At 39.7% G+C, this 12,119-nt stretch overlaps 1 pseudogene; it reads right to left on the bottom strand.

The window, feature by feature from the left end:
* Nucleotides 1-2,529: 2,529 nt before the first annotated feature.
* Nucleotides 2,530-3,180, bottom strand: LOC110288361 (annotated as a pseudogene).
* Between the last annotated feature and the right edge of the window lie 8,939 nt (nucleotides 3,181-12,119).

The following is a 12,119-nucleotide window of genomic DNA, read 5'->3' as shown; positions in this document are numbered from 1 at the left end:
CCAGATGAATTTGCAGATTGCTCTTTCTAATTCGTTGAAGAATTGAGTTGGAATTTTGATGGGGATTGCTTTGAATCTGTAGATTGCTTTTGGCATGATAGCCATTTTTACTACATTTATCCTGCCAATCCATGAGCATGGGAGATTCTTTTTGACTTTTGTGATTGTTTAGTTGGTTTATCTGACCCTGCTTTAGCTTTGGTATTTGGTATCTGTCTGGAAAATTATCCATTTTATTCAGATTTTCCAGTTGTGTTGAGTAGAGGGTTTTGTAGTAGGATCTGATGATTTTTTGAGTTGCCTCAGTTTCCCTTGTTATATCTCCCTTTTCATTTCTGATTTTGTTAATTTGGATCCTGTCTCTGTGTGCTCTGCTTAGTCTGGCTAATACTTCAGATATCTTGTTGATTTTCTCAAAGAAAGAACCAGCTCCTAGTTTTGTAGATTTTTTGTATAGTTCTTCATATTCTGACTTATTGCTTTCAGCCCTGAGTTTGATTACTTCCTGCCTCGTCTTCCTCTTGGGTGTATTTGGTTCTTTTTGTTCTAGAGCTTTCAGGTGTGCTGCTAAGCTGCTAGTGTATATGCTCTCTTCAATTACTTTTTGGAGACACTCAGAGCTAGAGCTATGAGTTTTCCTCTTAGCACTGCTTTCATTATGTCCCATAAGTTTGGGTATGTTGTCCCTTCATTCCCATTACATCCTTAAAAGTCTTTTATTTCTTCTTTGACCAAGTTATCATTGAGTTATCATACAGCATTGTTCAACTTCCCTGTATATGTTTGCTTACTGTTGTTTTTGTTGCTATTGAAGATGAACCTTTTAATTAGTGGTCTGATAGAAGCATGAGATTATTTCAATCTTCTTTCTTTTGAGTTCTGTGTTGTGGCCACTTAGTTCTGGATATGAGACCATGAGTTGCCAGCAATAAGGTATAGTCTTTTAATTTAGGATGAAATGTTCTATAGATGTCTGTTAAATTCATTTGTCCATAAATTCTCTTAGTTTCACTGTGTCTTTGTTCAGTTTGTGTTTCCCTGATCTGTCTGGTGATGAAAATTGGGTGTTGAAGTCCCCCACAACTATTGTTTGAGGTGCAATGTGTGCTTTTAGCTTCAGTAAAGTTTCCTGTATGAATGTGGGTGCCCTTGCATTTGGAGAATTGATTTTCAATATTGAGAGTCCTTCTTGGTAAATTTTTCCTGTGATGTGTATGAATTGTCTTTCCTGATATTTTTGATGACTTATGACTAAAGGTAGATCTTATGAGATATTAGAATGGCTACTTCAGCGTGGTTCTTGGGATCATTTGCTTGGAAAAAAATGCTTTCCAGCCCTTTACTCTGAGGTAGTGTCTGTCTTTGACATGGACATTTGTTTCCTATATGCAGTAAAACGCTGGGACTTGTAGGTATCTAGTCTGTTAGTCTATGTCTCTGTATTGTGGAATTGAGTACATTGATGTTAAGAGATTTTAAGGAACAGTGATTTTTGCCTCCTGTTATTGTTGATGTTATTTATATGTTTGTGTGGTTATCTTCCTATGTGTTTGTTGAAAGAAGATTCCTTTCTTGCTTTTTCTAGGGTGTTCAAGGGTGTAGTTTCCCTCGTTGTGTTGGCATTTTTCAGGTATTAACCTTTGCAGAACTGGATTTGTGGAAAGATACCATGTAAATTTCATTTTGTCATGGAATATCTTGGTTTCTTCATCTATGTTAACTGAGAGTTTTTCTGTGTATAGTAACTTGGGCTGGCATTTATGTTCTCTTAGGGACTGTATGAGATCTGCCCAGGACCTTCTAGCTTTCATAGTCTCTGGTGAGAAGTCTGGTGTAATTCTGATAGGTCTGCCTTCTTATGTTACTTGACCTCTTTCCCTGACTGTTTATTTTTTGTTTTGTTTTGTACATTTAGTGTTTTGATTATTATGTGAGAGGAGGAATTTCTTTTCTGGTCCAAACTATTTGGAGTTCTGTAGGCTTCTTGTTTGTTCATGGCAGATCTCTTTTATTAGGTTAGGGAAATTTTCTTCTATAGACCCAAAGAGACCCAGAGAGACCCAAACTGTGTGAGAGTTACTCATTCACCAGAAAAATCAGTCATCAATGACGTTATTACTTCATGACATAATAATACTTGTTCATTTCTACATATATTTTATTATGGCAAAGGTGAAAATACCACCTTCACAAAAGCAACCACTACAATTTATCCACAAAATAACTCAGTACAAAACCAGTGTATTTCAGAATTAAAAAAAAAAAGATAGAAAGAAAGAGGGAGAGAGAGAAAGAAAGAGCTTTACATGGGCTTAAAACAGGAGAAAAGAAAAAGCATAAGAAGCAAAGGCAGAATCCACCATTGTCTGCAAGGTCCAGTAGCCAAGCCTTGGTCTAGGTGTCACAGACCAGGCCTCTGGGTCCCATTCTTGTGCAGATTTGCTCAGGTGTTTAGCTGATGTCCATCCTTTCCCAATAAGCATCCAGCTGGGTGTCCAACTCCTCTGCAGATAGCTGCTGTTGCTGCTTCTATTGCTGCTGCTGCTGCTTTGAGTTCCTGCTGGTGCCTCTCCCTTTTTCCTGGCTGCCTCCAAGTGTCCCTCTTCTGGTGCCTCCACCACCAAACCCTCCAGAGCCAGGGTTTCTTGTCATGTTGCCCCTGTTTCTTCTTTGTGCAGGTCTTCGATGTGTATCAATCTGTGAGGTGACAAGCTGGATGTTCATAGGGTGGCCATCCAAAGGGATGCCATTGTACTCTCTCATAGCCTTCAGGGCATCTGCTTTCCTTTCAAAGTGCACATGTGCTGTCCCTAAACTTTGTCCGGAGCAATCATAGTGCACAGCAGATTTTTTCAACGTTCCAAATTCAGCAAAGAGTTGTTGAATATCAGCATCTGACACTCCGAAGTGCAGGTTTGACAGGAGCAGCTTCCCACCAGTATCCATGTGGTTTCCAGCCTTGAAGCTACCAAGGAATCGGTCATGCTGCCACTTGTCTGGAAGTTGTTTTGGTCTGCGGTATGGTGCCAGCCTGTTCCTGGCACTATGGGTGATGGTGGGCTTGTACCTCTTAGGCCCAATGCCTCGATTCACTCGGGAATCTGGCCTGTTGTGACGTCCTTGTTGGATCTTGTTCAGCTTAATGATGTCTTCCAAAGACATGCTCATTTTGTCAGCCATGCGGGCATGGATTTGGGTCCTGGATCCAGCTTACCTGATTTGAAAACAAAATTTTAAATTTTGTTGAAAGTGCATCTGTGGTTTCAGCATATTGCATCATTAGACAAGAGGGAAGAGTTCCTGAGAACTTGATTAGGAAAACCAAGAAGTTTGAACTTAATCAGTATATACCCACAAAGGTTTGAATTTAACTGGTATATGTAGGTGTAACTTCTATCCATTTTGCAAATGATCAAACTAGTTAAATACCATTCTGACCTACTAGAGTATGATTCCTACCCTAACACAGTTCCTTAAAACCACAGTTTAAAAAAAATATTGTAAATATTGGAAGAAGCAAACCAGTGAGCTGAGCCCAATGTCTGGGAGCCAGAGTCAGAGGGAGAATAATTCTCCCATGCAAGTCATTTGACATCTGCCTGCCTGCCGTAGAAACACAATACCAAATACACCAGAAAGAATTTGAATAGAAAATAAAATAAAACCAGTTTGTTCATGTGTACAGAGGGAGATACTGTCACAAACAAAATACAGTAAAATAAAAAGAAATGCTTTTAATTCCAGTCCTCAAGAAACAGAGGCAGGAGGATCTTTCCAACTTCCATGATAGCCTGGTACACAAAGCCAGCTCTAGACACTCCAGGGTTTGCCTTGTAAGTCCTGAACTTCAGAAATAAATGACACTATCTGTATATTTTACCAGAAGAAGAGAAAACATGTTAACAAACATAATTAGAATGAAAACCACCACCCAATTTTAAAAATTGAAGTATTTAAAATCAAATGTATTTAGAGTTGAGTGTTATGTTTAAGTCTTAGGAAAGAACTATTTCATAGTTCTGCAGACCTGGAACTCTCCGAGGAGGCATTTGGTTCCTTGAGACTCGTTGGTGTGGTTCACTCACCTCTTTTGTCTCAGTGCAGACTGCAGAGGAGAACCCTTTGCTCTCTTTGTAGCTTGCCTCAGCTCTCTCAAGTGTGCTGTCCAAGCCTCTCCAAACTCCTTTTATACTCCCAAGGACATTCCCCTCCCTAGATAATCCTATCATCTCTGATAATTGAATCATTTTTAATCCCCGCAATTAATTACAATCTTTAAAGAGGCAGAATACTAAAGAAAGCAATGTTTACAACTCTAACAGATGCTAGAAGTGGCTAATTCAGTGCAATACCCAATAACAGACTAAAAGTTTTATTTTAAAATGTCTTCACTTTATCCCTCTTAACATGATTAAATCTGTTGGGTTTTTTTTTTTTTTTTTTTTTTTTGAGACATCTGTCCTTGAAAACTTTGTACAGCCGAGATGGCCTCCAATTGAGAGATCTGCCTGCCTCTGCCTCCCAAGTGCTTAGATGAAAGGTTTTGACACGTAATGACTCAGTAAACAATTTCTAAACTTCTTCCAGCCGATAATAAAATAAAAAATAAAGAAAACAGCAATCGAACAAAAATCAAAGCCAAAAAAATGGTCACAAATACAGGATTCTATGACTGCAACAGACAGGGTCACCAAGACTGTCCTTTAGAGGGGAGTCACACAGACAGACAGCTACTGTGTTTCTTGATGGGCATCTAACCCAGGGCTGCACAATTGCCAAGCTAGTATTCTGCCACTGAGATGCACTCGGAGTCCTCTGAGAAGTATGTTAAGAAGGAGAATAAAATGTATGGATATTATATTAAAAGCAGGAAGGCATTGAGGTACAGGGACTTAGTGTTTAAGACATTAGACTCAGCCATCAACTCCTTTAGAATGAATCTCACTGGGCTCCATTCTGATTCATCTCAACCTCTTTTATGGTGGAGATGACAGAGAACATTTTGATTTGTTTTGTTTCCCTTTAAGACCTTGTCACATTGTGAAGCCTAGTACACAGGCTGGCCTCCCTCAGAAACATAGATGTGCTTGCCTCCCTCTACTGAGTCCTCAGATAAACCCCATGGGCCACTCTGCCCAGCTCAGAGAGATATTTTTGAAAGAAGTATCTTTCTTCTAAATCTTCAAAATGAAACCCATCATCACTATATCAGCCAGGGATCTCTAGAGAAGCAGAACTTACAGAATGAATCTCTACATAGAGAAAGGGGATTTATTTGAATGACTTACAAGTTGTGGTCTGGCTATTCCAATGGTTTTCTATGGATGGAAAATTTGTGAATCCACAATTCACTCAGTCCACAAGGCTGGAGGTCTCAACTGGTCTTCAGCAGAGATGCTGGGAACCCAGGGAAGGGATAGATTTGCAAGCAAGGTGGGAGCAAGTAGACAATTAGTAAACAGTAGGTCTTCCTCTTGTATATCTTTATGTAGGCTTCCAGAAGAAGGTGTGGCCTACATTAGAGATTGGTTCTCTTTTGGCAAGATTCAGACTAAAGATGTGTGCCTGCCTGCCTCAGGATCTGTATTTGAGCTGGATCTCCCCATGTAACATTAAGCAAAAATCCCAAAGAGATGTGCCTTATCTATTTAGGTTTTCGTTAATTCCACATGTAATCACATTGACAACCAGGAATAGCCATTATGGTCACTTTTTCCCCATAGTCATCTTCTCATTTTCAGAGATGGGGTGACTGTTTTGTTCTGGACTCTAACTTCTGGACTAAGAGATTATTAGATTGTTTTAGCCCTCTAAATGTTGTTTGTTTGTTCTGGTTATGAGATGGTCTTCACTTTGACACCCAGCTGGCCTGGAACTCAGGGGTGGACCATGTTGTCCAGGATCTCTCAGAGGTCCTTATGCCTCTGAGAGAGTGGTATTAAATATCTGTGTCACCATGCCCAACCTGCAGCCTTCAGAGCAGCTGGAAATATGGGCACATAGCACTATATTTGTTGAAAAGATTTTTTTTTTTTCGAGACAGGGTTTCTCTGTATAGCCCTGGCTATTCTGGAACTCACTTTGTAGACCAGGCTGGCCTCGAACTCAGAAATCCGCCTGCCTCTGCCTCCCGAGTGCTGGGATTAAAGGCGTGTGCCACCACGCCCGGCGAAACAGATTTTTTAACCGTTTTAAAATTGTGTTACCCATGTATCACAGGGCTCCCAATGGAGAAGCTAGAGAAAGTACCCAAGGAGCTAAAGGGATCTGCAACCCTATAGTTGGAACAACATGATGAACTAACCAGTACCCCGGAGCTCTTGTCTCTAGCTGCATATGTATCGAAAGATGGCCTAGTCGGCCATCACTGGAAAGAGAGGCCCATTGGACTTGCAAACTTTATATGCCCCAATATAGGGGAATGCCAGGGCCAAAAGAATGGGAATGGGTGGGTAGGGAAGTGGGGGGTGGTATGGGGGACCTTTGGGATAGCATTGGAAATGTAAGTGAGGAAAATATGTAATAAAAAATAAAAAAAAAATTGTGTTACCTTGTAAGACCCTCATTTCTAAATAACAAAAACACACACACACACACACACATTCACATACATAAGATATAAGGATATACAAGCCTCAGAATGTTCCCAAATATGATGCTAATATACATAAGAAACATATTATCTATTGAGAAGGTATAATAATTAAATGTTGCCTTTGTGTGTCTTTGGAATCCTGCACATGAATGCTAATCTGTTTAGGAACTTGGAATGTTGTAAGAGAATAGAGGTCATGATAATAATTCAGGGAGAGTTCAGAGTCGAAAGACTATAAAACTTTCCCCTTTCTGAGACACCCCCAGTATTGTAATATTGTGAAAAGAATAAGATTCTTTACATGTGCGTTGACAATTTTTTATTAGATATTTTCTTTATTTACCTTTCAAATTTTATACCCTTTCCTGATTTCCTCTCTGAAACCCTCCTATTCCGTTACCCCTCCCCCTGCTCAGGAACCCACACACTCCTGCTTACCTGTTGTGCCATTCCCCTACACTTGGACATTCAACCTTCTCAGGGTCAAGGGCCTCTCCTCCCATTGATGAGTGACAAGGCCATCCACTGCTTCATATGCAGCTGGAGCCATGAGTCACTCCATGTGTGTTCTGTGGTTGGTAGTTTGGTTCCTCCAGCTGTGGGGTCACTGGTTGGTTCATATTGTTGTTCCTCCTATGAGGCTGTAAGCTCCTTCAGCTCCTTTGGTCCTTTGTCTTGGTTCTCCTTTGGGCACCATGTTCTCATTCCATTGCTTGGCTGGGAGCATCTACCTCTGTATTTGTCAGGCAGTGGCAGAGGCCCTAACACTTGTTGGCATTCACAATAGTGTTTGGGTTTGTTGAGTGTATATGGAATGGATCCCTAGGTGGGGCAGTCTCTGGATGGCCTTTCGTTCAGTCTCTGCTCAACACTATTTCTCTGGATCTCCTCCCATAACTATTTTGTTCCCCCTTATAAGAAGGACTGAAGTATCCAAACTTTGGTCTTTGTTCTTTTTCAGCTTCATGTGGTCTATGATTGTTTCTTGGGAATTCCAAACTTCTGGACTAATATCTATTTATCAGTAAGTACATACAATGTGTATACATTTATGAATGGGTGACCTCACTCAGGATGATATTGTATAGTTCCTCCCACTTGCCTTAGAATTTCATGAAATTATTTACTTTATTTTAAAAACATTTCTTTCCTTTTTTTATTACATATTTTTCTCAATTACATTTCCAATGCTATCTCAAAAGTCCCCCATAACCCCACCCCACTCCCCTACCCACCCATTCCCACTTTTTGGCCCTGGCGTTCCCCTGTACTGGGGCATATAAAGTTTGCAAGTCCAATGGGCCTCTCTTTCCAGTGATGGCCAACTAGGCCATCTTTTCATACATATGCAGCTAGAGTCAAGAGCTCCGGGGTACTGCCTAGTTCATAATGTTGCTGCACCTACAGGGTTGCAGATCTCTTTAGCTCCTTGGATACTTTTTCTAGATCCTCCACTGGGGGCCCTGTGATCTATCCAATAGCTGACTGTAAGCATCCACTTATGTATTTGCTAGGCCCCGTCCTAGTCTCACAAGAGACAGCTATATCAGGGTCCTTTCAGCAAAATCTTGCTAGAGTATGCAATGGAGTCATTGTTTGGTTGCTAATTATGGGATGGATCCCTAGTTATGGCACTCTCTAGATGGTCCATCCTTTGGTTTCAGCTCCAAACTTTGTCTCTGTAACTCCTTCCATGGGTAATTGTTTCCAATTCTAAGAAGGGGCAAAGTGTCCAAACTTTGGTCTTCCTTCTTCTTCAGTTTCATGTGTTTTGCAAATTGTATCTTATATCTCAGGTATACTAAGTTTCTGGGTAATAACCACTTATCAGTGAGTACATATCAATTGAGTTCTTTTGTGATTGTGTTATCTCAATCTCAAAACAGAGACCAAGAGAAGACTGAACTGCTATTTTCATGTTGATCCAGAATTATATTTTTCCATCAAAACACTACCTGGGAAATTGAGGAAACTCACAAGTGTGTATGAGTAGACAGAATTGTATTAACGCTTGATTCTAATATTTGTACTTCAGTTATACACCAGTGTTCTTTTTTCCTTTGAAGGTTATGGCCCTTTCAGGACACCAAATGGTTTGGAACACAGCTGTAACTTACTTGTAACCAGTTAAGTGAATATGATAATATATTATTCACAAATAGAGATGCCTAAAACATGTCACAGGAAGCTCCTATCTGGGGAATCCAGGTGAAAAGTCTATGGCAGTCCTTTGTAAGATTCCTTGCAACAGAAATCTAAAATATCCAACAAAAACAAGGGAAAGCACACATTCTCATGGAAGCTGACAATGCTCTACTCAATGATAACTTGGTCAAAGACAAAATAAAGAAAGAAATTAAAGGCCTTTTAGAATTTAATGAAAATGAAGACACTTCATACCAGAACTGATGGGATACAATGAAAGCAGTGGTAAGAGGAAAACTCATAGCTCTAAGTGCTTCCAAAAAGAAACTGAAGAGAGCCTACACTACCAGGTTGACAGCACACCTATAAGCTCCAAAAACCAAAAGAAGCAAATACGCCCATGAGGAGTAGATGGGAGGAAATAATCAATCTCAGGGCTAAAATCAACCATATAGAATCAAAAAGAGTTCAAGATAGATAAACCTTTAGCCAGACAAACCAGAGGGTACAGAGACAATACCTGAATTAATAAAATCAGAAATGGAAAGGGAGACATAACAATGAAATACATCTTAAAACCACTATTCTGTTTGTTGAATATTAACAGTTGAAAATATTGAAGTTATGTTCTATAAAAAATATTCTAAAATATCAGAAAAAATTTAAAAACTAATATTTAGCCTTACCACTAAGGTGGTTGAATGACTAACCCATTTGGAATAATCAATGGTCTATGACAAAAGAAAAACTACAGGCAGTAGAATAGCTAGTCCAGGAACAGCTGAAGGCTCAGCACATAGAGGAGTCCACCAGCCCTTGGAATTCTCCAGTATTTGTCATTTAAGAAAAAAAAAATCTGCCAAATGGAGAATGTTGACAGATCTCAGAGTGATTAATAAGATTTTAATCGGCCAATGGGTTCCTTGGAACCTGGGATTCCATTGCCTTCCTTGATGCCTAAAGAATGGCTCATCATAGTGATTGATCTGAAAGATCAATTTTTCACCATTCCTCTACATAAATGTGATAAGAAAATGTTTGCTTTTTCAGTACCTATCTTCAATAGAGGTTGCCCAATAAAAAGCTATCATTGTGCACTGGAGAGGTGGCTCACTGGTCAAGAGCACCAACTGCTCTTCTGAAGGTCATGAGTTAAAATACCAGCAACCACATAGTGGCTTACAACCATCTGTAACAAGATCTGAAACCCACTTCTGGAGTGTCTGAAGATGGCTACAGTGTACTTACATATAATAAATAAATAAATCTTTCAAAAATCATTAGAATGTCCTGCCATAAGGAAATAAATGGCTGTACCTAGTGTCAATATTTTTACAACAGCCATTGGAGATAATTCACAAACAATTCCTCAATTCATTATTTTTCATTATATCGATGACATCTTTTGTTTGTTTGTTTGCTTGTTTTTTGTTTTTTGAGACAGGGTTTCTCTGTATAGCCCTGGCTGTCCTGGAACTCACTTTGTAGACCAGGCTGGTCTTGAACTCAGAAATCTGCCTGCCTCTGCCTCCCTAGTGCTGGGATTAAAGGCGTGTGTCACTACTGCCCGGCTATTGAGGACATCTTATAAGCTGATCCAGATATAAGTATCGTGGAAAGAATGGTTGATGAAGTAAAACAAAACAAAAAACAAACAAACAAAAAAACCTTGCCTTCCTAGGATTGCAATTTACCCTTGAAAAAATACAAAGAGGGGATTCTATTAATTTTTGGGTATAAAAGAAGTTTGCAAATGGTTAGGCCACAAAAGATACAAATCAGAAGAAACCAATTAAGGACCATTAATGATTTCCAGAAGTTACTGGGAGATATCAACTGGCTGTGGCCTGTGATTGACTTGTCTACTCAAGAGCTAAGCAATTTATTTCAAACCTTTCAAGGTGATTGTCTTAGTCCCGGTTTCTATTCCTGCATAATCATCATGACCAGGAAGCAAGTTGAGGAGGAAAGGGTTTATTCAGCTTACACTTCCATACTGCTGTTCATCACCAAGGAAGTCAGGACTGGAACTCAAGCAGGTCAGGAAGCAGGAGCCATGGAGGCATGTTCTTTACTGGTTTGCTCAGCCTGCTCTCTTATATAACCAAGACTACCAGCCCAGATATGGTCCCACCGACAAGGAGCCTTTCCCCATTGATTACTAATTGATAAAATGCCTTACAGGTGGATCTCATGGTTTTCAAGTGGCACACAATCTAAGCCAGGGCATGAATCAGCTGGAGAATTATAAGTCTTTTAAGTTTAGATGACAGTGGTGCTATTTAATTGACAAAAATAATAGACTGAGTATTAGGTTTAGCCTGTACTTTATAAATTACAAAATGTTAATCATTGTGCTCAATTTATATCTGAGATAAAAGAGTCTTTTGATTGGAAGGAAGGGGGAAGTGTTTCAAATGGCACTAGTCTTGTATTTTGATGCTAATTCCACACTACTCGGAAGGATGGACACTAGGAGAGAATCACATGTACAGGTGCCTCTGAACCTTTGCCACATCTTAACTTTTCAAATAAAGCTTAGAACTGCGGATTGTGCAGTGGGAGTGAAGGTGGAGCAAAAAATTTGGGGGAGAACAGAGAGGAGAGGAGAGAGAGGACAATGGAGGAGGTGGAAGGAGAATGGAGCAGAAGCACATTGCCTGGAGAAACCACAGTTATGTGGGATCTTATAAATAGGAATAGAGTAGGGTAGTGTTGTATCTGCCCAAATCTAGGTGTGTATCTCCTATTCCAGTTAATTGAGTAGTGATTTCTTTAACTGGGCCTTTTTGGGTTTGGAGATTTACTGCAACGGCTTGCTAAAGACTCTGGACTTCATCTAGAAGTTAATGGCATCATCGGGAAGTTTTTGAGTAATAGTGAAAATTCATATATTTTTAGAATACTATTAAATCAAAGTAGTAACCAAATCAAACTACTGCAATGGTGACTTGATAAATATGGAAGGGGAGGGAACAGGACACTCAAACATTGGAATGAAGAAAAGGCATATGCTACTATGGCCATCTGAGTTTAGGTTGGCTTAGTCCTGGCTTGGGGAGTTGCTTCATAGTTTATTTAGCACATACAAGTCTAGACTGGACCTCTAGTGTCACAAACAAATTAGAGTTCTGTAAAATCCTCAGTATGGTCCGTTGTGGTGCAACATATTTTGATCCTAGCAATCAGAAAGCAGACACAGGCAGATCTCTATGATTTTTAGGTCACCCAGTGGCTACATAGAGACCTTGTGTTGAAAACAAGTCAAAGGAGTAGATCATCCAATTTTATACTTTGGGAAACAGAACTCAAGAAGAATGAAGACCAAAGTGTGGTCACTTTGCCCCTTCTTAGAATTGGGAACAAAACACCCATGGAA

The sequence above is a fragment of the Mus caroli genome, unplaced genomic scaffold, assembly GCF_900094665.2.
Source record: "Mus caroli unplaced genomic scaffold, CAROLI_EIJ_v1.1 scaffold_13214_1, whole genome shotgun sequence".
Taxonomy (NCBI): Eukaryota; Metazoa; Chordata; class Mammalia; order Rodentia; family Muridae; genus Mus; species Mus caroli.
Note: the sequence above shows the minus strand (reverse complement) of the source record. Positions and strands in the feature narration are given on the sequence as shown.